The sequence below is a fragment of the Hypanus sabinus genome, chromosome 1 (assembly GCF_030144855.1).
Source record: "Hypanus sabinus isolate sHypSab1 chromosome 1, sHypSab1.hap1, whole genome shotgun sequence".
Lineage (NCBI taxonomy): Eukaryota > Metazoa > Chordata > Chondrichthyes > Myliobatiformes > Dasyatidae > Hypanus > Hypanus sabinus.
The window spans coordinates 166564295-166591328 of NC_082706.1; the positions used below are offsets into that span (position 1 = coordinate 166564295).

At 39.9% G+C, this 27034-nt stretch overlaps 1 long non-coding RNA gene across 1 annotated transcript in view; it reads right to left on the reverse strand.

Moving 5' to 3' along the window:
* The window catches only part of LOC132399898 (uncharacterized), a 105954-nt gene that overhangs the window by 77175 nt on the left and 1745 nt on the right, over positions 1–27034 (reverse strand). The gene's annotated exons all lie outside the window — the stretch shown is intronic.

The window sequence follows — 27034 nt, forward strand, 5'->3', positions numbered from 1 at the left end:
TCCTGACTGATGTGAAATTAATTGGTGTGGACTGTTTCTTGTTTGGTGACTGCATCATATGTATTTCAAGCACCTGATTACAATCAGCCATTGATGCTATGTAAATAGGGGTCCAAGTCATCGAGGAGAACTCCCTAGGTGATTAGAACAGATGGTCTTCCATTATTAAGAGTTTAAGGTCAGGGAAAAACAAGCATGTCAAAACCATCACAATGGAGCACTACGAAGAGCTCATCATGAAACACATAACTCCAACTTCTACTTTTTCCAAATCAGCAGCTTGGTCCATACTGTTTATCAAAAAGCCTTTGGGTCTGATCACTGCACATTGAATAAACTAATTCTCAGTAAAACACAGAACACAACAATTTCTCATTTCTCTTCAATACAGCAATCTTGCCCTTATGTCTTCAGTTTTGCTCTCCAGAAACTGCACATTTGCTAACAATATGCTGGGTAGAGAGGGCTCATTCCTATGGGCTTCAGCCTAGCTTGGAGTACCCCCTCACCACCCCCGCCTCACTTCCGACCATGGGGAAGTGTTTCAAAAGATCTTGAAATCTGTTGTTCATTAAGTTAATTCAAAGGCACATTGCTTAAAGGGAACACGAGGAAATCTGCAGATGCTAGAAATTCAAGCAACACACACAAGATGCTGGTGGAAGGGAAACTGCATGCTTCAGATTGCAGTGAGAGTAATTCAAAAGAGTTATTTTTAGGAGTATTGTAGGTAGCCCGTGGAACATCACTGTGTTCACTGATGCCATCTTTAAATTCTGCCAAAGTGCATGACCATATAGCTCTCTACACTATATTCCATCTGCTACTTCTTTACCCATTCCTCCAATGTGTCTAAGTGCAACTGCAGACTCCCCGTTTCCTCAAAACTACCTGCCCCTCCACCTATCCTCATATTGTCTGCAAACTTGGCCACACAGCCATCAATTTCACCATCAAAATCATTGACATGTAATGTGAAAAGAAGCAGTCCCAACATTGACATCTGCAGCACACCACTAGTCACCAGTAGCCAACCAAAATAGACCTCCTTCATTGTCACTTTTTGCCTCCTTCCAGTCAACCAACCTTCTTCCCATGCTAGTACTTTTCCTGTAATACCATAGGCTCCTATCTTATTAGGCAGCCGTATGTGTGGCACCTTGTCAAAGGCTTATGAAAATCCAAATAAATAACATCCAATGACTCTCCTTTGTCTATCCTAAGCAACCAACACAAAATGCTGGAAGAACTCAGGTCAGGCAGCATCTATGGAAATGAGTAAACAGTCAATATTTCTGGTTGAGGCCTTTCTTTAGGACTAGAAGTAGGAAGATGCCCAAAAAAAAAAAAAAAATTCCAACAAATCTGTCAGATAAGATTTCCCCTTAAAGAAACTATGATGACTTTGGCTACTTTACCATATGCTTCCAAGAAATCTGAAAGCTCATCCTTAATAATGGACTCCATCATCTTCCCAACCACTGAAATCAGAACAATTGGCTTATAATTTCCTTTTTTCTGTCTCTTTCCCTTCTTAAAGTGTGAAGAGACATTTACAAATATCCAGACCTCAGGAACCAATCCAAAATCTAATGATTCTTGAAAGATCATTACTAATGCAGCCACTATCTCTTTCAGAACCCTGAGGTGTAGTCCATCTGATCTATGCGACTTATCTACCTTCAGAACTTTCAGTTTCCCAAGCACCTTCTCCTCAGTAATAGCAATGACACTCACTTCTGTCCCTGGACATGATCAAATTTCTGGTATACCACTGGCATCTTCCACAGTGAAGACTATTGCAAAATATTTAATTTCATCCACCATTACTTTGCCCCTCTTACTACCTCTCCAGCTCAATATCCACTCACAGCTCTATTTTACTCTTTATATATAAATATGAAAAAAACCTTCTGTAAACTATTTTATATTTTCATCTAGGTAAGGTATGCTGAAGAAACTAAGTTATTAAAATTTAAAGATTTTAAATACATGCAATTAAAAGCATGTCAAACTAAATTTAATTAAGAAATTGTGAAACAGGAAAACATTTAAAAAAAACTTAGCTCTGGTTACTTTTCTAATGAAAGTTGACTCTTTTCAAATGAATGTAGTCTTATTATATACAAATAGTGGCCAACATAAAACAAAGGTTCTTGTTATGAAGATTGTTTGGCCTCTTACTCTTATTAAAAATAACAAAAATGCAAGGAGCAAGATTACATTAAACTTTATGCATAAACATGCAGTGAAGTAAAACTAAACAAAATTAATTTATAAATGTCTGTTGTTGAGTTCAATGAAGATAATGAGGCTGCACCTCATCTACTAACAATAGTTAATGTAAAGCTGAGGGGCCAGAGAGGAAGTGCATCTAAACTCTCAACTCAGCATCTTTTGGAACAGCTCTATGCTCAGCACTGAGTCCAGGAGCCAAGTTGGATTTTAGGCAAATGCACATCGATTAACAAACACATCCTGATTCCTACTGTTCCTACAAGTCACCAGAATTTCAAGATGGTCATTATAAAAAGGACGAAGTGATGGGATTGTGATGATTCCAGCTTTAGAAATGCCAGAAGTTCAAAGGGCAAATACTGTGTTTGATTATTTCTTCATGGATTTATAAATATTCTATTTGTTGTCTATGGTTTTCAGTTTGAGCTTGGCCATCAGTCTTATCTCCAACTTTAAATCAAGCCACTTTACTGAAATATGAAACATTGACACAAGATTAGAATAATTTTCATAATTATCAAATATAAGCAAAGAATCAAAATGTGCTGATTACCCAGTGTCCATTAAATTCAGTGCAGGAGGTGTCAAATTTGTGTCAACTATGTACTGTTACCTTACTTCACACTCAGCCAAAGACATCCACAACATCTTTGGTCAGCCAGCACTAAGAGCTGGACTGCTATCCAAACTGGATGGTACACTTTAAAGCTAAACTCCACTGCTTAAAGAATGTCAATATCTATTTGAATGGTATTACAGGATGGAATGAATACCGCTCTGGGATATTATCAAGAGACACATATTCTGCAAAATGTATTTTAATGCACTGGAGGCCTTGGTGGAGGAGGTGCAAAGTGGAATCCTTCACAAGCTCCAGAGGCACAGAAACACCAACTGTCTTTATATCAAACATTTAAGGGAGGACAACGACAGGTCCTTAGTAGTGACTGGTGTTCAAAGTATACTTTCTGGTCACATCAACTTTCAATATCCAAAGTAAATAATTTATTATCAAAGTACATACTTACTCAATGTCAGCAAAACTAAAGAGTGATTATTGATGACGGAAAAGGAAACTGAAGGTTCATGGGCCAGTCTTTATCAGGGATTCAGAAGTGGAGAGGGTCAGCATCTTTAAATCCCTTGGTGAATCATTTCAGAGGATCTGTCCTGGATCCAGCATGTTGCAAAAAAGGAACATAATGCCTCATCTTTCTAAAAAGTTTGCACAGATCCAGCATGTCATCCAGAACTTTAATCAACTTCTGTAGGTAGGCTGGGGAAAATATATTGACTGGTCACATCACAGCCTGGTTTAGGAACTTTAGGAACACCAGTGCCCTTGAAGAAAATATCCTACAAAAATGTAATGGATATGGCCCAGTCCTCCCCACTATGAGCAAAGTTACAAGGAGTGCTGTTATAGGAAAGCATCATCCATCATTAAGGACCCTCACTATTCCAACCATGCTCTCTTCTCACTGCTGCCATCAGGATTGAGGTGCAGGAGACTGGTCCCACATCACTAGGTTCAGAAACAGTTATCATCCCTCAATTTTAAGGTTCTTGAACCAGAGTGGATAACTTCACTCTCCCCGACACTGACGTGATTCCTTAATCTATGGACTCACTTCTAAGGACTCTACAACTCATAGAACATAGAAATCTACAGCACATTACAGGCCCTTCAGCCCACAATGTTGTGCTGACCATCTAACCTACTCTAGAAACTGCCTAGAGCTCATGTTCTCAATAATTATTGCTTATTTATTTGGTATTTATACAGTTTGTCGTCTTTTGCACACTAGTTGTTTGTCCATCTTTGTTGTTTTTCATTGATTCTACTGTGCTTCTTTGTATCTACTGTGAGTTACCACAAGAAAAGGAATCTCAGGGTTGTATATCGTGACATATACAGTACTGTGTGAAAGGGGTAGATAGATAGGCAGATACCCTAGCGTGTGCATTCTACAGATTTTGCACTATACCGTATTTGTCAACAATGGAGCAGAAAGTGAGTTTTCAAATCTGGCTGGAGCAAAGGATGCTGGGTATGGTGAGGATAGAATGCCACAGAAGGGGCAGATGGCCAAGAAGAAGTGACAAGGCAGGGAACAGCATGGTTACAGACACACTCAGCCCTGAGACACCAGGCAATGTCATTTGATTCCAAACAATTAGCTTATTGATCATTACAAAACGTCTTTCTGGTGCTTCCTATGCCCTCCCATCTTCCTCCCCTTTCCCAACCATGACTCCCCTTTTGCTGCCCCTTTCCCACTCTCAGAACACAATAGAGACCCATATCAGAATCAGGCTGATCATCATTCACATATATCGTGAAATTAGTTTTTGTTTTACCCCTGCTTTTTTATATATGTGATTGTTGAGCAGTACTGTATGTACCTTGATAATAAATTTACTTTGAACTTTCAATATTATTTGATGATGATGAAGATGGCGGCATCCTTCTGTCTTGAAGGGCAATGGATCTGCAGCACTGAGGGACCTCTCTAGGGCACTAGTATACATAGACCCTGACATGCCCAGTCATTAAGATCCCCCTTTCAGCATTACCAGTCTAGCCCAAAGCAAAGCAAAGCACCATCTTGGTTGCAGAAGCTGCTGGAAGGATATTCATTGATGTCCAGCTGCCTCAGGAGCACCAGTCTGGATTTTCAGTCTGGGTTTACTCCCGTGGCCCTTGTCTCTCCAGAGGCTGCCAACAAGGCAGTGGGGCTATTTACCCATTGCTGGGGATCTGGTTCACAAGCAACAGGGCGTGTCCACACGGTAATTGGCTTGCATGCTACGTGTGCAAGAGGCAGACCTCCTCCCAATCCTCTGTAGCTCACCCAGAGTCCAAAAGGAGTTCAATAGACAATAGGTGCAGGAGTAGGCCATTCGGCCCTTCTAGCCAGCACCACCATTCACTGTGATCATGGCTGATCATACACAATCAGTACCCCGTTCCTGCCCTCTCCCCATATCCCTTGACCCCGCTATCTATAAGAGCTCTGTCTAACTCTCTCGAATGCATCCAGAGATTTCATCCAGAGAGTTCGGTTTCCATGTGTCGCCAGTCAGGAGGTACTACATGAGGTTTACTGTTGAAGAGGCTATGTACTGGCAGGCACAGACTTACACATTCAGGTCTCCTTTTTGCGAGAACGTTAACCAGTGGTGGAAGCTGAAAGCAAGAGCAATGAGCACTACCCACTACACAACCACACAAGACACATCACAACAACCATTCAACACAACTTTATATGTATGTCACCTTCAGATTCATTTTCTTGCAGGCATTTCCAGGAAAACAAAGAAATACTAAAGAAACAATTAAAACAAAAACAGACAAAATAAGAACGTGCAAGAGGATGCAATCTGAGCAAATAAAAATAGATAAATGAGCGGCTTGTTTGCCCCTCACTAACAGCCACCAGACTCAGCAGTGTGAAAACCAGCTGTTACAGACTCCATACGTTTAAGGTCAATATGATTTGGGTCCCACCAAACCCGGGAGGCTGGGATAGCTCACCCAGCAGAACCCTGGTCTGAGTGAAAGCTGTGTAAATGCTGCCCACTTGCAATTACCCATCAGCAAGAGATAACAGATCATATACTGCAGTCAATTACAAAGAAAGCATATTTACAAATTCCAGCTTTATCAAACATGTAGTAGGAAAAGAAAAATAATAAATAAATAAAAGGGCCTTTTACAGTTAATCCAGTTCAGAAGTGCACCAACTTGGAGCCCATCTTGAAGTTGTCTTCAAGTCACATGCTGGACCCAGTGTCTGTGTGAAAGCAAACACCACCTACCGAATGTTGCTAAAAATCCATCTCAAACAAACAGGCTCCTGCATGGGAGCATTGGTCCTTCCTCCTGGAAGCCATTCATCTGCACAACAGGGATGGCATTCTCAGCCATCTTCCCTCCTATCTACTCCAAGCTCCCGCCAAAAGAACCTCGACCCACACCAGTGTCTGTCACAAAAACCTCTCCGCCCAGCGTTCTCCAGAGCCCTCTCCCAATTCCGTCATCCTGATTGAATGACATTACATTCCGAAGCATGAACATCACAACTCAAACTCAAACATACTGAAAGAAGAACAGACTGCTCTTACAGAACTCCTAAAATATAAAATATCTACAGCATAGCAGTAAAAATCTTAACCAGTGTGATACATAAATAAATAAATAACACTGAGAACATGAGTTGTAAAGTCCTTGAAAGTCTGTAGGTTGTGGATTCAGTTCAAAGCTGAGGTGAATGAAGTTTTCCACACTGGTTTAGGAACCTGGTGCTTGGAGGGTAATAACTATTCCTGAACCTGGTGGTATAGGCCCCAAGGGTCCTGTCTCAGCTTCCCGATGGCAACAGCGAAAGGAGGGCAGGGTCTGGATGGTGGGAGACCTTGATAATGGATGCTGTTTCTTTTTTCTGGCAGTGTTACTTATAAATGTACTCAATAGTGGAGAGGGCTTTGCCTGTGATAGATAATGGTGTTAACAGAGAAGTCAATTATGGGCAGCTTCACTGAGATGTACAACGGAGAAGAAAACGAGAGATTATTTTTGTTCAATGCTGAGGGACACTCTGACTCCAGACTAAAGCTCTGAAGACACTATTTTTCCATTGTGAATTTGATTAATTTAATGCCAAAGCAAAGTGTATTGATTCAATTTTTTCTCTGTCACTTTACCTTCTCATTTTCTATGGTAAGCTTAAGAAACATAGAAAACCTGCAGCACAATACAAGCCCTTTGACCCACGATGCTGTGCCAAACATGTACTTATTTTAGAAATTACCTAAGGTTACCCATAGCCCCTCTATTTTTCTAAGCTCCATGTACCTGTCCCAAGAGTCCCTTAAAAGACCCTATCATACCCACCTCCATCAACGTCTCTGACAGCCCATTCAGAGCCCTCAACATACTCTGCTTAAAAAACTTGCCTCGACATCTCCTTTGTACCTGCTTCCAAGCACCTTAAAACTGTGCCCTCTCGTGTTTGTCATTTTAGCCCTGGGAAAAAGCCTCTGACTATCCACATGATCGATCATCTTAGACACCTCTATCAGGTCACCTCTTATCCTCCATCGCTCCAAGGAGAAAAGGCCAAGTCCATCCAACCTATTCTCTTAGGGCATGCTCCCCAATCCAGGCAACATCCTAGTAAAATCTCCGCTGCACTCTTTCTATAGTTTCCACAACCTTCCTGTAGTGAGCTGACGAGAACTGAGCAGTTCTCCAAGTGGGGTCTGAGCAGGGTCTTATAAAACTATAACATTACTTCTTGGTTCTTAAACTCAATCCCACAGCTGATGAAGGCCAATGCACTGTATGCCTTCTCAGCTACACAGTCAACTTGCGCAGCAGCTTTGAGTGTCATATGGACTCAGACTACAAGATCTCTCTGATCCTCCACATTGCTAAGAGTCTTAACATTAATACTATATTCTGCCATCATATTTGACCTACCAAAATGAACCACCTCACACATATCTGGGTTGAACTCCATCTGCCACTTCTCAGCCCAGTTTGCATGGCCTTAAAATTCTCTAGATTTCTATCTTCACCTAGCTTTCTGAACTTTTCATAAGCTTTGCTTTTCTTCTTGACTAGATTTTCAACCGCTTTTGTACACCACAGTTCCTGGGACCGACCATCCTTTCCCTGTCTCTTAATATGTACCAATGCAGAAAGCCACGTAAATATCCCCCAAACATTTGCCACATTTCAGTTGTACATTTCCCTGAAAACATCTGTTACCAATTTATGCCTCAAAGTTCCTGGCTGATCACATCACATTTCCCCTTACTTCAATTAAACGGTTTTCTAACTTGTCTGTTCTTATCCCTCTCCAATGATTATGATCACGATCTCCAAAATGCTCTCCCATTGAGAGACCTGACACCTGACCTGGTTCATTTCCCAATACGACATCAAGTACAGCCTCTCATCTTATAAGCTTAACTACATATTGTGTCAGAAACCATCCTGAGCTCACCTAACAAACTCCACCCATCTAAACCTCTCGCTCTAGGGAGATGCCAATCGCTATTTGGGAAATTAAAATCTCGCACCACAGCAACCCTATTATTATTATTATTATACCTTTCCAGAATCTCTCTCCTCATCTTCTCCTCCATGTCCCTGTTACTATTGGGTGGTCTATAAAGAACACCCAGTAGAGTTATTGACCCCTTCCTGTTCCTAACATCCACCCACAGAGACTCAGTAGACAATCTCTATGTGGCTTCCTCCTTTTCTGCAGTCGTGGCGCTATCTTGATCAACAGTGCCACACCCCCACCTCTTTTGCTCCCTCCCTATCCTTTTGAAACATACAAAGCCTGGCACTCTAACTAACCATTCCTGCCCTTGAGCCATCAAAGTCTCTGTAATGGCCACAACATCATAGCTCCAAGTATTGATCCAGGCACTTCGCTCATCTGCTTTGTTCATGATGCTTCTTTAATTAAAATAGACATATCTCAAACCATCGATCTGAGTGCATCCCTACTCTATCTCCTGCCTATTCTCCCTCTCAGTGTCTACAAGCTTCCTCTATTTGTGAGCCAACCGCCCCTTCCTCCATCTCTTCAATTCAGTTCCCACTCCCCAGCAATTCTAGTTTAAACTCTCCCCAATAGCCTTAGCAAACCTCCTTGCCAGGATATTGGTCCCCCTCACATTCAAGTGCAACCCATCCTTTTTGTGCAGGTCACACCTGCCCCAAAAGAGGTCCCAATGATCCAGAACTCTGAATCCCTGCTCCAATCCCTCTGCCACACATTTATCCTCCACCTCACTTTGACTGCACGCTGCTTTATTAAGTGCCATTTATTTCATGTCTAAGACTATTACCATTGTTTTGGATACTTTCTGAACTTTCTTCCTTCCATAATATTAAATTTGTCCAAAAGATTTTCTTCTCGTGGTTTGTAGTGCCAATTTCATGCCAAAGAGAAATCTATGACTTTGATGAACTATTCTGCTGAAATAAGAAACCTGTTCAATAATTTAACACATTGCTGTTTTTTTTTTATAATACAGATCAAGTTTATGTCCTAGATTTAAGATGCTCTAAAAATATGACAGTATATCCCTAAGGACCTTTTCTTCGTGTCATCTTTTATTACCATATAGCAGTATAACTATTAACAAGTCATCCTGAGGCCTAGGCGGTATCATGGTGCATCTAGTCGAGCAGCTGCCTCAATACCAGAGACTTGGGTTCGATTCTGAGCTCGGCTGTTGTCTGCATAGAGTTTGCATTTTCTGCTATGATAACATGTTTTCCTCTAACTACTTTGTTTCACCCACATCCCAAAGACACACGGGTCTATCGGTTATTTGGCCTCTACAAATTGTGCCGAGGGTGCGGGCGAGTAGTAGAACCTGGAGGGAGTTGATCAGAATGTGGGGAGAATAAAAAAAATGAGATTAATGTAGTATTAGTTTAAATGAGTTGTTGAAGGCCTTCACTGACCTAGTGGCCCACAGTTCTGGTCTTCATGCCCATCTCTTTCAGCCTCTATCACTCTTTAAAGCAACTTAAAAATTTTTCAGCCTCAGTTTACAGTATAATGTTTTAGATATGACCCTCTCCTTGTGAACTATTTAATATGCTATAGCAAGATGCATTATTTTAAAATCAATATTTTCTCTTTTCTTTCCATATGCATCTGAAAATGTTTCTTGCTTATTGCTCTAATTTTAATGGCTAAGCCTTCCAATTAAATCATTTTTTACACTTTCTCTTCCCATTACCTTGCAGAGGTGACCATGAATTTTTATAGGTTGGTTAATTTATCCATTAAAGTAGAAATGAAAGTATTTTCAGATAAATGTAGGCAAGCAATTATAGGCTACTATTACGAGACATTATTTCAGGCCCTGCTGCTCAAGATATGTTGGCTAGGGATTTAACTGCAGAAAAAAATATGTCTTAATATGCTGCCTCTCAGGGAGCCTGCAACATCCTTTGAAAAGGGCCTCAGCTCCTTTGAACATCTGTGCACACAGTCAAAGATTTTTAGTGAAGTGGAACAAGAGTGAAATCTTACATGTGAAAATAACTGAGATTGCAGAAGTATACTGGGTGGAAGGAATGGCATGTTAAGACGATCCATGTTGAAGACTTGGATCTTGGGTGGGGATAACAAGTGGGAAAAGAATTAGCAGAGGTGAGGATACCTATGGGGCAGGCAGATTTGCAGTATTGAAGAAAGGGTGCTGTAGAATTGATTAGGGAAGTACAGAGGGATCTAGGTGTTCTAGCGCACGAATCACAAAAAGTCACCAAGCAGGTCCAACAAGTGATTTTGAAGAAATGTTTGCCTTTATTGGGAAGGGGTTGGTGCTTAAAAATAATGAGGTTTCATTACAGCTGCACAGGATGTTAGTGAGTCCACAGCTGGAGAACTGAGCACATTTTTGGTCCCCTTACCCAAGCACAGCTATATTGGCATTGGAGACAGTGCAAAGGAGATTCACCAGGCTAATTCGTGGGATGAGAGGATTGTGGAGTGAAGAGATAGTAGACAGTTTGGATCTATATTCCTTTTAGTTTATAAAAATGAATCTTATTCAAATATGCAAGATGTGAAAGGAACTTGGCAGACATTTTCACTAGTGGAAGACTCGTGAACAAAAGGAAATAGCTGCAAAATAAGGAAATAGTTAAAACTGAGGTGTGGAGAAATTTCTTCTTTCAGAGGGTAGTAAATCTTTGGAATTCATTACTTCACCAGTAGAGGCAGATCATTAGAAATATTTAAGGTGGAGATAGATAAATATTTAAAAGATAGAGGAATTGAAGATAATGGGGAACTGCTACAGATGAGGAATGAAGCTAGCATAGATCAGTCGTGATCCACTCTTTAAGAAAGGAGGAATGCAAAAGAGAGGAAATTATAGACCAGTTTGTCTAACCTCAGTGGTTGGGAAAGAGTTTCAGGGTACTTGGAGACTAATGGCAAAATAAGTCAAAGTCAGCATGATTTGCCTGAAAAATCCACTAGAGTTCTTCAAGGAAGTAACAAGCAGGGTGGACAAAGGAGAGGCAATGGATGTCATTTACTTGGATTTTCAGAAGGCATTTGATAAGGTGCCACATATGAGGCTGCTTAACAAGATAACATCCTATGGTGTTACAGGAAAGCTATTGGCATGGGTAGAGGGATGGCTGTCAGGCAGGAGACAGTGAGTAGGAATAAAAGGGGCTTTTTCAGGTTGTCTGCCAGTGACAGTGGTGTTCTTTAGGGGCCAGTATTGGGACCACTAATATTCACATTATTTTTCAATTATTTGAATAATGGAATTGACGGCTTTGTGGCAAAGTTTGTGGATGATACAAAGCTAGGTGGAGGGGTAGGTAGTGCTGAGGAAGCAATGCAATTGCAGTGGGTCTTAGACAAAATGGAAGAATGGAAAAAAAAACTGGCAGATGAAATACAGAATTGGAAAATGTATAATAATGTATTATGCAAAAGGAACAATAGTGCAGATTGTTATCTAAATGGGGAGAAGTTTCAGACATCAGAGGTGCAGAGGGACTTAGGAATCATTGTGCAAGACTCCCAGAAGGTTAATTTACTAATTGAGTCAGTGGTAAAGAAGGCAAATGAAATGTTGGCATTTACTTCAAGGGGAATAGAATATAAAAGCAAGGAGAAAATGCTGAGACTTTATAGGACATTAGTGAGGCCACACTTGCAGTATTGTCAACAGTTTTGGGCTTCATATCTCAGAAAGAACGTGTTGTCATTGGAGAGAGTCCAGAGCAGATTCATGAGGATGATTCTGGGAATGAAGGGGTTAACATACGAGGACCATTTGGCATCTTTGGGCCTGAACTCACTGGAATTTCGAAGAATGTGGGGTATCTCATTGAAACCCACCAAATGTTGCAAGGACAAGATAGGGTTGATGTGGATAAGAAATTTCCTATGGTGAGAGTATCCAGAACTAGAGGACACAGCCTCAAAATTGAGGGGGCAACCTTCTAGAACAGAAAAGAGGAGGAATACTTTTAGCCAGAGAGTAGTGAATATATGGAATGCTCTGCTACAAACTATGGTGGAAGCCAATTCTGTAGGTATATTTAAAACGAAAGTTGATAGTTTCCTGATCAGTCAGGGCATCAAAGGATAAGTGAAAGGACAGGTGTATAGGGTTGAATAGGATCCAGGATTAGCCACTAGGTACAGTATTGGAAAAATGAGCATTTGGAAACCCATCCCCACTCCCTGCCTTCTCTCCATACTCTTTGATGCCCTGGCTAATCAAGAACTTATCTATCTCTGCCTTAAATACAACCAATGTCTTGGCCTCTACAGCCACTCATGGCAACAAATTCCACAGATTTACCACCCTCTGACTAAAGTAATTTCTCTGCATCTCAGTTCTTAAAGGACACCCTTTAATCCTGAAGTCATGCCCTCTTGTCCTAGCATCCCCTACCATGGGAAATAACTTTGCCATTTCTAATCTGTTCAGGCCTTTTAACATTCTGAATATTTCTATGAGATACACCCTCATTCTCCTGAATTCAAGGGAATACAGCCCAAGAGCTGCCAGACATTCTTCACACAGTAACCCTTTCAATCCTGGAATCATTCTCGTGAAGCTTCTCTGAACACTCTCCTATATCAGTATATCCTTTCTAAGATAAGGAGCCCAAAATTGCACACAATACTCCAAGTGTGGTCTCACAAGTGCCTTATAGAGCCTCAGCATCACATCCCTGCACTTATATTCTATACGTCTAGAAATGAATGGCAACATTGCATTCGCCTTCTTCATCACCGACTCAACCTGGAGGTTAACCTTTAGGGAATCCTGCACTATGACTCCCAACTCCCTTTGCATCTCTGCATTTTAAATTTTCTCCCCGTCTAAATAATAGTCTGCCTGTTTATTTCTTCCACCAAAGTGCATGACCGTACACTTTCCAACATTGTATTTCATTTGCCACTACTTTGCCCATTCCCCTAAACTATCTAGGTCTCTCTGCAGGCTCTCTGTTTCCTCAACACTACCCACTCCTCCACCTATCTTTGTAACATCAGCAAATTTACCCACAAATTAATCCCATTGTCCAAATCATTGACATACTTTGTAAAAAGCAGTGGCCCCAACACCAACACCCGTGGAATTCCACTGGCAACCAGCAGCCAGCCAGAATAGGATCCCTTTCTTCCCACTCTGATTTCTGCCAACCAGCCAATGCTCCACCCACGCTATTAACTTTCTTTTTTTTTCTATCTTTTTATTGAGTTTCATATATACATATAGAAAAAACATAACATAATGAATAGGTTATGAATATAATAGACTTGAAGTCGCATTAATAATAAGATAACAATATCCTATTAAACATCAACAAAAGAAAATACATCAATCAAGTCCATATGATTATATATGAAAAAAAACAAAAATAATCGTCAAAAGAAGAAAAAATTTGAAAATATGTGAAAAATATATATTAAGAAAAAAAACACTAAACTAAACTAAACTGGGCAATAATAATAGTTTACAAGTATATGATAGTGTCAAAAAACTCCGGAACTCCATACCTGAACAAGAATAAGCAGAAAGAAGGTCTGGAAAAGGCCAAATTAATTCATATGAAAGTGTCAAATGAATGGTCCCCAAGTTTCTTCAAATTTAATTGATGAGTCAAAAATAGTGCTTCTAATTTTTTCCAGGCTCAGATAAGAAATAGTTTGAAAAAACCACTGAAACGTGGTAGGAGGATTTACTTCTTTCCAGTTTTGTAATATAGACCTTCTGGCCATTAATGTTACAAAAGCAATCATTCGTCTGATTGAAGGGGAAAACTGATTACCATCCTCATTTGGTATACCAAAAATTGCAGTAATAAAATGAGGTTGTAAATCTATATTCCAAATTGAGGAAATAGTAGTAAATATGTCCTTCCAATAGTTATGTAAAGTGGGACATGACCAAAACATATGGGTCAATGAAGCCACTTCTGAATGACATCTGTCACATTGAGGGTTAATATGAGAATAGAATTGAGCAAGTTTATCTTTAGACATATGAGCTCTATGTACAATTTTAAATTGTATTAAAGCATGTTTAGCACATATAGAAGAAGAATTAACCATTTGTAAAAATTTTTCCCATTTATCTGTTGATATATTATATCGAAGTTCTTTTTCCCATTCTTGTTTAATTCTAACTGATATTTCTGGTTGTATCTTCATAATCATATTATAAATAAAAGCTACTAATCCCTTCTGACAAGGATTTAAGATAAAAATCAAATCTGGAAAATCCATTGAAGTTGAATTGGGAAAAGATGGTAAAACTTTATGTAAAAAATTTCTAATTTGTAGATATCTGAAAAAGTTAGATTTAGGTAATTTAAATTTGTTGGAAAGTTGGTCAAAAGACATCAAAGTACCTTCAAAAAAAAAGATCACGAAAACATTTTATACCTTTCCTTTTCCATATGCTAAAAGCTTGATCTGTTAAGGAAGGTTTGAAAAAAAAAATTAAGTAAAATAGGGCTATCAAGAACAAAATTTTTCAAAGTAAAAAACTTACAAAATTGAAACCAAATTTGTAATGTATGTTTGATAACAGGATTAGATATCCGTTTATTGAATTTAACTAAATCAGTAGGAAGAAAAGAACCAAGAATGGAGAATAGAGAATATCCCTTTACCTCATCACATTCCAAATTTACCCACTGTGGGCACAATGGTGAATCCAAATCTAATTTCCAATATATTAGGTTACGAATATTATTCGCCCAATAGTAAAATCTAAAATTAGGTAAAGCTAAACCACCATCTTTTTTAGATTTTTGTAATTGCCTTTTACTTAACCTGGGGTCACGCTATTAACTTCCCTGTAATTCCATAGGCTCTTATATTGTTAAGCAGCCTCATGTCCAGCACCTTGTCAAAGGCCTTCTGAAAATCAAAGTACGCCACATCTACTGCATCTCCTTTGTCTACCCTGCTTGTAATTTCCTCAAAGAATTGCAGTAGGTTTGTATCCTGTTTGTAAATTCCTCAAAGAATTGCAGTATATAAATGACCTGGATGAAAATGTAGATGGCTGTTTTATTAAATTTGCAAAAAGATTGGAGGAGTTGTGGATAGTGTAGAAGATTGGCAAAGAACACAGCACAATATAGATCAGTTGCAGATATGGGCTGAGAAATGGCAGATGGAGTCTAACCCAGATAAATGTGAGGTGTTGCAGCTCAGTAGGGCAAATACAAGGAGACTGTACACTGTTAGTACGAGGTCCTAAGTGTTGCTGAGCAGAGATATCTTGGGATCGAAGTTCATAGCTTCTTGAAAGTGGCTATACAGGTCGATAGGTGGTTAAGAAGGCTTATGGAATGCTTGCTTTTTTAAAATCAAGCCACTGAGTTCTAAAGTCAGGAGATTTTTTGCAAATTTATAAAACTCAGGTTAGGCCACATCTGGAGTACTGCTTACCCCAATATAGGATGGATGTTGAGGCCTTGGAGAAGGTAAAGAAGAGGTTCACCAGGATGCTTCCTGGTTTATAGGGCTTTTGCCTTCACAAGATGCTAGATAAACTTGGGTTGGTTTCTCTGGAGTATCGGAGGGAAGACCTGACAGAGATTTACAGGATTATGAGATATGTAGATTGGGCAGAGAATTTCTATTTTCCAGGGTTGAAATGTCTAATATTGAAGGTCATGCATTGAAGATGAGAGGAGGTAGGTTCAAGGGGGATGTGAGATGCAAGTTTTTCACTCAGAAAGTAGTGGATGCCTGAAATGTGCTGCCTGGTAATGATGGTAGAGGCAAATACATTGGAGGCTTTTAAGAGTTGCTTAGATAGGCACATGGATGTAAGGAAGATGGAGGAGTATGGACTTGGTGTAAATAGGAGCGATTAGTGTTTGGATCTTTTTGATTTACTTGTTAGCTGGTTTGGCACAAAATTGTAGGCCAAGTCGCCTGTCCCTGTGCTGTACTATTCGATGCTTTATGTTCCAAGAGCCAACCATATTTTATTGTGAACGAATTTCCACCAATTATATTTCTTTGAAAGCAATTATTTCACCGATACATGAAAATAATGAAAAAAATACTAATTAACATATCTAAAAATAATAGGTAATCTAAGTCAGGAAGGACTGAGTATCACTATCTTTATCTGGAGAATAGAAAGTACCTGAAATGCATTGCTTAAGGAAATGGTGAAAGCAATGAAACATCATTTAGGAAGAATCAAGATGAGCATTTGAATTTCCTAGGCATAGAAGTCTATGGGCCAAGAGCTGGAAGGTGGGATTAATATGGATGAGTCCCTACTGTTCAGCCTGTCCATTGTGGGCTGGATAGCCTGCTTCCACGTGATACGACTCGATTGCTTGATGTTCTAACAGCCCTCTTCTACAGAGGTGAGTCAGGACTTCTGTCCAGCATGGGGTCACGGTGTGAACTTTTATCTTAAATCAGAAGTTCATCTTACCTAAAAATTCAACATTCAATTCAGTTCTCAGAAATCAAGCAAGCCCTGCAGCAAGGTCTTGTCAACATTAGCAAGTAGGATTCCTGCCGCATCAATGGCAGGTAATGATTATCTCCAACAAGAGTAAGTTTAGCCACCCACAAATGATATTCAATGAATTTACGATCACCGAACAGATTACCAACACCCTGGGGTCAGCCTTAACAGAAACTGCTTTACACAAAAAAAATCTGAAGATGCACATTTTGTAAGTGATCCACATCTTAGCACTTCAAACATTTTCATTACCTACATGGGGCAAGTCAGAAGTTCGATGGAATACTTTTCACTTTTCTGGGCAAATGAAACAATCAAGAAGCTCAGTATCATTTGGAGCAATGCAACCTCGTGATGCAGTGTGCACCATCACCATGTACATCATAGGCTCATCTGATAGCAGATCCCAAATCCATTAATTTCTACCATCCAAGGCCAAGAGCAATAAGCAAATGTGAACAGAAATACTAGTGAGATCTGTACAAATAGCATACTAACTTGAGTTGAAAATGAATACTGTTCCTTTCTTATTACTTAGTCTAAACCACACTCAACAGAACTGTGGGGGCCAGAAGGTCTAAAGAAGTCTACATCATATGTCCTTACATGCTTCACCTTTCATAGGGGTAGCTGGTCCATAGCCATACAATCCTTTGGCAGTGAACTGACAACCTCGCCTTCAATCAAGAAGTAAATTCATTGGTATGACATGCAACCTAACCTTTACTCAGGGAAGGAAATATAATAGTATTTTCAAGTTTGGGGCCATACGTCTACAGCAGAAATAAGCAATGATCAATAACTACAAAGAAACTTGTACTATGGTACCATAACTTCATGTGAAAATGCTTTACCTGCTGATGATCATTGTTCAGTGTAAGTGGAGAGAAATCAAGCGGAAAGCTTGTCTTCCACCTCCACCAAAAAAAGTCATCTCTCGCCAAATTAATATACTGTTTTTCTCTCTCGCCCACATCCATCCACAGTGAATGAGCTCACACTGATTAAAATATTTCATTAGTGAGGCCAGAAGTTGCCTTATGGATCTGGAGTGAAAAAGAAAACAAGATTTAACTGTGTGGACTACCGATACCTGTGAGTTCATCTTTTCCTCTAAAGCTGGTGGATTCTGGTTGATGATATCCTGACCAAACTTAATGATCACTCATCTTAAATGGCAACTTTTAAGATCAACCCTAATGATCCAAACAGGTGCAATGGTTATGCAGGCTTCTTTAGTTCAGGGTTATGGTGATGAGCTATTGTTTGTATGGCTGATAGTTTCACTGCAGAGCTTTTTAGTAGTCTGGAATTGGTTTAGCTACAGTGCAAAAAGGCTCTATTTTAGACAAAGCAACAAAAAGGTGCATCATTTATTGATTATTCATTATGAGTAGGCCCTCTGGTCCATCAAGCCTGCTGATCCGGCCATGGACTCATCTCCACCGACCTGCCTTTTCCCCATAGCCCTTAATTCACCTACTATGCAAAATTTCCCCTCCTCTGATGAACACCCAACAACTCAACAGGATATGTATCTTCTGTGAGAAAGGGCAACTCTTAGTTCATGAACACAAGAGATTCTGCAGATGCTGAAAATCTTGTGCTAAAGGAACTCAGCAAGTCAGGCAGCATCTATTGAGGGAAATAACCAGTTAACACTTCAGGTCAATAGGCCTCCTCACTATTGACTGTTTATACTCTTTCATAGATACTGCAAGATTTGCTGAGTTCATCTAGCATTTTGCATCTTTTATGCTATGTTTCACTTTCATTCTTATTACATGGTGTTTATCTTATTATTCCATCTAATTGTTTTATAGCTCCCACTCAAATACCCAGAAAAAATACCTACAATAAATATGTTGATCAGAGCCTTGTGACAAAAACTATGAAGCAAAGCATTTCCCTAAAGTAACAAAGAGCCAACACAAATATTTGTCCTGAATACGAGCTTCAACACGAAATATTGACTGTTTATTCTTTTCTATAGGTGCTGTCTGACCTGCTGAGTTCCTCCAGCACTGTGTATGTGTTGCTTTGGAATTCCAGCATCTGCAGACTTTCTCATGTTTACAAATATTTGTTTTTTTTTTAAATAGTTGCTGGATAGACTAAAGGACCGAGACTTTCTATTGCACAGCAAGTTCTTATTGTTACCCATTTGGTTTGAAGCTAGAAACAATCCGTTATGAAATGTAGCTATTTTATTCATGCTGTCACCATGACGCCTCATTGCGATTTATTTGCATGATGTACGTGGTGACATTGATGTTAATAGGCTTGAAAACCAAATTTGATATCATTGTTACACGTTTGAAATGTGTGCACATGCTGAAGAAACTGAGAGGGGTTGAAATGGGAATGTGGGAAGAAAGCAACTTCACTGAAGGAGCAGTCCTTATCAGAACTATTGCTGGGGAATCTGCCATTGTAGATAATCATGGAACGTACAGGGTGTATTTGGAAGTTCAAGGTAAGACTTTCTTCATATTTTGAAATGATTATGTGTGAGCAAGAATCAGGACTAGTATTAATATTATTTCTGCTGTCGTGATGTCCATTCTTGCGTGGAAGACTCCTGGAACCTACTCCTTATTCTGATATACTGTTTTGATCTTTTTGTTTCTTCAAGCCTCATTGAGAATCATTGTTTTAAGAGCTCCCACTGTGTAGAAGATTGTGTTTGTAACTACATATTCAAAACATGACTTTTAAAGTCATATCAGTTAGTCCTCATTCTTATATGAAAAAGCATTTTCACTTCAATTTCCTTGCAAGATGGAGTTGCTCTTAAATGTAAAACTTTGCCTTCATATTGCCTCTATAATTTAAACTAACTTCAAAAATTGTTGTGGCCTGACTACCACATTCTGGTTTCCTACTGTGATTCAATCCCATTAGATTTAGAGGCCTAATATACTTTATTATGATGTCAAATTACAAAATTGATTTCCAAATGTAATTAAATCCAGGGTTAATACAGCAACTATAAAACAAAACAAAATTGTTTCCAAATGTTGTAATTTTAAAATTATATGAAATAAATGCATTTATTGCTCACTTACAGCAAGGCTGAAGAAATTGGCTCCCACATCAGGAGATAAAAATATTGTCAGGCTAATTATTCTAATACTATGCAGGATAGATTAGAGAGACACCTGGCTCATCATTTTATATAAAGAATTAATGCATAAAAGAGTAGGAGTAACATTAAGAACAACACTATTATACCAATTTATAGAAGATTTTCTTTAAAACTTCCAAAGCTTATATTCCTCCCACACATTTCATTGGTAAAGTAACAGCAGCAATATGCATGACAAAGTGGCAGGGCATTGATGCTATCACTTTTTGAGTTAGTAAAGGTCCCATCTGAATTTCAGCTTTTTAAGTGTACTTGTTTATTATTCATTTTCTGCAAATAAAGTAGTTTTCATTACCTTTGCACTTTGTGTCTCTAAACTCTCTATTTTGATCTGCCATTGCAAGAAATCACAAAGTGCTCGGATGAAAAGTTTCAAGATATGCTCAAAGTCTTCCTGAGAAAAATGCAGTTTCCTTGCTGACTCCTAAGAATCCCTGATCCACCACCTCTCAAGGAGAATGACTAGTGTTGGGATGGTATTGAGAATCTAGAATCAGTACTTTGGGAGCATACTGAAGCTCTTCATAAATGGCAGAAGCATACCATCGCATTAACTACACCCAGTCAGTGCTACCCCTTCTGTGGTAGAGTCTAAGGTTCCCATTTAGAATCAGAATCTGATTTACTATCACTGACATAAGTCCCAAAAGTTGTTGGTTTGTGGCTTCAGTACAGTGCAAAGATATGTGGAAAAAAAGATTACAAAAAGTTACAAAAACAAATGAAGAGTACAAAATGCAAACAATGAATATTTAGGGTTCATGGAACATTCAGAAATCTGATGGTGAAGGAGAAGCTGTTCTTAAAATGTTGAGTGTGGTTCTTCATTCTCCTGTATTTCCTCCCCAATGGGAGGGAAGCAAGTCTTGAATGGAGAGGGTCCTTAGTGGTGGACGCTGCCTTCTTTGAGGCACCGGCACTTGAAGATGTCCTCAATGGTGGGGAACGGTGTGCCTGTGAAAGAACTGGCATGGTATTCAGTACTCTGCAGCCTCTTATGATCTTGTGCATTGGGACCTACTTACCAGTCTGTGATGCAATCAATCAGAATGCACTCCATCATACATCTGTAGAGATCTACAAGAGTTTCTGGTAGTGTACCAAATCTTCTCAACTTCCTAATGAAATAGTCATTGATGTGTCTTCTTCTTGATTGCATTGGTGTATTGGGCCCAAGATAGATTATCTGAGATATTGATGCCCAGGGAAATGAACTACTCATGCTTTCTACTGCTGACCCCTTAAAGAGGTCTGGTGCATGTTCTGCTGCCTTCCCCTTCCTGAAGTCCACAATCAATACCTTGGTCTTGCTAATAATCTGTGCAAAGTTTCTGTTGCAACACCACCTAACCAGCCAATTTATCTCAGTCCTATAGGCCTCACTGTCACTTTTACTTTGCCTCAAAACTAGAGTGGAAACAAGCTATCCTCAAAGTGCAAACGATATCTTAAAAAAAAAGAAAAACCTCCAGTTCTTGCTCAGGTGAGTAATATTTGAGTTTGTCAAAGAATGAAATTAAATGTCTACATCACTTCCATTTGAAAAGAATGAATGTGTAGAAGTGCAGGCATTCTGTTAGCTTCCCAGTTAGCTGAAAAGTATTGTTTTTTTTAAAAAACATGAAGTTGTTGTGATGCTGGTGTTTAAAATTATATCTCAAAAGATATTTGTCTCATCTGATCACAATCAGTTCTTTTTATTCTTAATTTAACAGAATGAGATCATGGCTCAGAAGAAATAGACTTTCTAAAGAGATAGAATCAGGTTTGATGGAGCTAAGAAACAAGAAGGGGGGAAAATTGGTCAGGGTTGTCTATAGCAGCCGTAAGTTGCAAAAGAATGCGGTTTATATTCTTTTGTACCAGGACTAATGAATTAAATAAAGGTGAAGTTAATTTACTTAATGCACATTAAAATTTGCAGTGGAGGATGAACTCAAGGAGGTTTTCAATTGTTGAGAAAGTAACAAGAAAACTGATTAGTTCACCATTGTTTTGGGAGATTTTAACCAGGCCAGTCTGAAAAAAAAAAATCACAAAGCAACTACCATCAACAGATCACTTGCAATACCGGAGGAAACAACACACTGGACTATTTGAAACACCACCATCAAGAAAGCCTAGCGTGCTATTCCACACCCTCACTTCAGGAAGTCTGATCAGCAGACTGTATTTCTACTCCCCGAGTATAGGCAGAGACTGAAGACTGCAGCACCAGTAGTGAGGACCAAGAAGGTATAGAGAAGGGAGGCACAGGGGTGCCGACAGGACTGCTTTGAATCCATGGACTGGACTGTATTCAGTGATTCATCTTTGAACCTGGCTGAGTATGCTGCAGTTGTTACAAACTTGATTAAAACTTGTGTGGATGAGTGTGTGCCTACAAATTTCTACTGTACATTCCCAAACCAAAAATCTTGGATGAACTAGGAGGTACATAATCTGCTGGAGGCTAGAAATATGGCATTCAAGTCTAGCAACCCAGGCCCATACCAGAAAACCAGGTACGATTTGCGGAGGGCTATTTCAAGGGCGAAAAGACAATTTCGAATGAGGTTGAAGGTGATATCGGATGCACGGCAGCTCTGGCAGGGTCTGCAAGACATTACTTCCTACAAAGCGAAACCCAATAGCAAAAAATGGCAGCGATACTTCACTACCAGGTGAACTCAACACCTTCTATTCCCACTTTGAAAAGAAGAACACAACTATAGCTCTGAAGATCCCTGCTACACCTGGTGACCCAGTGACCTCTGTCTCAGAGGCCAATCTTAGGTTGTCTTTAAAGAGAGTGAACCCTCACTTAGCTGGAAGGTCCCGATCGAGTACCTGGTAGGCTCTGAAAACCTGTGCCAATTAACTAGCTGGAGTATTCAAGGACAATTTTCACTTCTCACTGCTATGGGCAAAAGCTCCCACTTGCTTCAAAAAGGCAACAATTATACCAGTGCCTAAGAAGAATAATGTGGGCTGCCTTAATGATTATTGCCCGGTAGCACTTACATCGACAGTGATGAAATGATTTGAGAAGTTGGTCATGACTAGATTGAACTCCTGCTTCAGCAAGGACCTTGACCCAATTTGTCTATCGCTACAATAGGTCAATGGCAGATGCAAGGTCAACAGCAGGCACAACTTCAATGGCTCTCCACACGGCTTTAAACCACGTGGACAACACAAACACCTACGTCAGGATGCTGTTCATGGACTATAGCTCAGCATTTAATACCATCATTCCCACAATCCTGATTGAAAAGTTGCAGAACCTGGGCCTCTGTACCTCCCTCTGCAATTCAATCTCATTTCCTAACCAGAAGAACACAATCTGTGCAGATTGGTGTTAACATAACCTCCTCACTGACGATCAACACTGGCGTACCTCAAATGTGTGTGCTTAGACCACTGCTCTACTCTCTATATACATATGATTGTGTGGCTAAGCATAGCTTAAATACCATTTATAAATTCACTGATGATACAACCTTGTTGGTAGAATCTCAGGTGGTGATGAGAGGGTGTACAGGAGTGAGATATGTCAACTAGTGGAATGGTGCTGCAGTAACAACCTGGCACTCAACATCAGTAAGATGGAAAAGCTGATTGTGGACTTCAGGAAGGGTAAGATGAAGGAACACATACCAAACCTCATAGAGGGATCAGAAGTGGAGAGAGTGAGCAGCTTCAAGTTCCTGGGCATCAAGATATCTGAGAATCTAACCTGGTCCCAACATATCGATGTAGTTATAAAGGCGGCAAGACAGCAGCTATACTTTATTAGGAGTTTGAAGAGATTTGGCATGTCAACAAGCACACTCAAAAACTTATTTAGATGTACCATAGAGAGCATTCTGATAGGCTGCATCACTGTCTGGTATGGGGGGGGGGGGGGGTTCTACTGTCCAGGACCAAAAGAAGCTGTATCCTGGGTACTAGCTTATAAAGTACCCAGGACATCTTTAGGGAGCGGTGTCTCAGAAAGGCAGTGTCCATTATTAAGGACCTCCTACACCCAGGGTATGCCCTTTGCTCAATGTTACCTTCTGGTAGGAGGTACAGAAGCCTGAAGGCACACACTCAGCAATTCAGGTTGCACTTGAATCCGAGAGGAACTAATAATCTTGTGGGCAGGTTTACTAGAGCTGTTGGGAATTATTTAAACTAATATGGTAAGGGGTTGGGAACCAATATGATAGAGATGAGGATGAGCCAGCAAGTTTACAAGGAGAAGATGGATATTACACTAAATGTAAGGAAGGACAAGCCAACGATTGGGTACAAATGCAGACAGAGCAAAGAGTTAGACTGAAGCACAAGGCAAAATTTAAAAGGGTGAAGAATGCAGGACTGAAGGTGCTGTATTTAAATGCATGTAGCATTTGGAATAAGGTGGACAAAGTTGTGGCACAATAACAGACTGGTTGGTATGACGTTGTGGGTATCACTGAGTCATGGCTGAAAGAAGGCCGTAGTTGGGAGCTTAACAACAAAGGACATACTTTGTATCAAAAGGACAGGCAGGAAGGCATAGGCGGTGGTGTGGTTCTGTTTGTAAGAGACAAAGTTAAATCCTTAGAAAGAGGCGATGTATGGTCAGAAAGTTTTGAATCTTTGTGGATGGAGTTAAGAAACTGCGATGGTAAAAAAGACATTATGGGAATCATATATAGGTCTCCAAATAGTAGTGAAGATGTGGGATTGAGATTGCAAAGGGAATTGGAAAACGCATGTAATAAGGGGTAAGCACACAACTGTAACGGGGAACTTCAATATGCAAGGGGATTGGGGAAATCATGTTGTCGTCAGATCACAAAAGAGGGAATTTGTTGAATGCCTGAGATGGCTTTTTAGAGCAACTTGTGCTTGAGGCTGCTTGGGGAAAGGCCATCTTAGATTGAGTATTTTGTGTAATAACCCAGATCTTATTAGGGAGCTTAATGTAAAAGCACCCTGAGGAGTCAGTGATCATAACATGTTTGAATTCAACTGCAATTGGAGAAGGAGAAGTACAAGTCACATGTATCAGTTTTGTGATGGAATAAAGGTAATTACAGAGCCTGAGAGAGCCACTTGCCCAGGTGGATTGGAGGGGGATCTTGGTAGGGATGATAGCAGAGCAGAGCTGGCTGAAGCTTCTGGGAATAGTTCACAAGGCACAGGATAGATATGTGCTGCAGAAGAAGTTGTTCCCAAATGGCAGGTGAAGGCAATCGTGGCTGACAAGGGAAGTTAAAGACTGTGATAAAGCCAAGGAAAGGGCATATAAGGTAGCAAAAGTGTGTGGGAAGTTGGATGATTGGGATGCTTTTAAATCCTACCAAAATGCAACTAAAAAAGCTATAAGGGAAAAGATGAAATATGAGGGCAAACTGGCCAATAATATAAAGCAGGATACAAAAAACTTTTTCAGTTAATATAAAGAGTAAAAGGCAGGTGAGAGTTGACATTGGACCACTGGAAAATGATGTTGGTGAGGTAGTAATGGGGGACAAAGGAATGGTGAATGATCTTAATAAGTACTTTGCAATAATCTTCACTGTGGAAGACATTGGCAGTGTGCCAGAAGTCAGAGAGTGTCAGGGAACAGGAGTGAGTGCCATTACTATTACAAAGGAAAAAGTCTGAGGCAAACTCAAAGGTCTTAAGCTGGATAAATCACCTGGACCAGGAGATTATTAAACAAAATTCAAGCATGTGGTAAATAGGAGTGATAGATAAGCCTGGATAGAGAAGTAGATAATATAAAGAAAATGGTCCAAGAAGACTGATCTGTTACTATTCAGGAGGTTGGGTCTACTATAATAGTTTCTGGACTGTATTTCTCCGATCTGAATCATCACTCATGATTCTGATAAAAGGGTTAAGTACAATATATTCAAATTTGCTGATGATCAAAAGTTTCATGACATTATGTGCTGTGTGGAGGAGATAAAGAAGTTTCAATGAATATAGACATGTTGTGAAAGGGAAAATGGAATATAATGTGGAATGATGTAAAGTCATCATTTTGATAGAAATTGAAAATCGTTGGTGCTCAGCGGGACCTATGTATATTTTTACATGAATCACCACAACAATATTCAGGCACATCATGGAGGTAGAAAGCTTCGTGTTTCACCTTTATTGGAAGAGAATTTAAGTACAAGAGTTAATATACATGTCACTTCAATAGTATCGAGTTACAGTGAGAGTGCATCTAGTAAATTGTATCCAAGTTCTAGTCTCCATCTCAAATAATGCATTTGCAATAAATGGAGTATATTGAAGGTCCAGCAATTTGATAGGAGAATATGCACTATAGTGATTAAGAAAAAAAGGCAAATACTCTCCAGAGTTCAAAAGAATGTAGTGTTAACTCTTTGAAATGTATTAACTTCTTTTTTTGTAGTTTGTCAGGTAAATACAGTAGCGTTTCTTCTGGTTATGTGTGTGTGTCTCAGTAAAAATGGAGGTCAGAGGTAAGAAATTTCTTCTATCAGATGGCAATGAATCTTTGCCACTCTCTATCCAAGTGGTGGGGGGGGGGGGGGGGGGGGGGGGGTGTGTGTGTGTGTGTGTGTGTGTGTGTGTGTGTGTGTGTGTGTGTGTGTGTGTGTGTGTGTGTGTGTGTGTGTGTGTGTGTGTGTGTGTGTGTGTGTGTGTGTGTGTGTGTGTGTGTATATACACATACTACATACAACCTTCATCTCCTTACAGGCTGCCACAATACAAAGGAACTCAAAAGAGCCCATTTAACGAAAGTAGACTGCCATATACACAATATGCAGGGGAAGCAAAGCTTGCAAACAATAAAAGTAAACAAATAGTATTCACAGCCACAAAGCCAGTCATAGCCAATCCTGGAGCCCATCAGTTGTAGGCCACAGCCTCAGTTCGGCACAGAACTGAGTGACCCTCAGCGAGCAGCAAGCTGAACGCCAGCCTGTCCCTTGCCTCCAGTTCCCGACACCTTGACCTGTTCAATCTGGCCCACCGCTTAAATCAACCAAACAGCGGGTCATTACTCGCTCTCAGACCCAGCTCCTGGCTCTTCAATACATTCTTAGGCTACACACCTGTCTCAACTTGCCCTGTAATCAACTTTTCCAATCTGGCCCAGTCTGATCCTGGAAC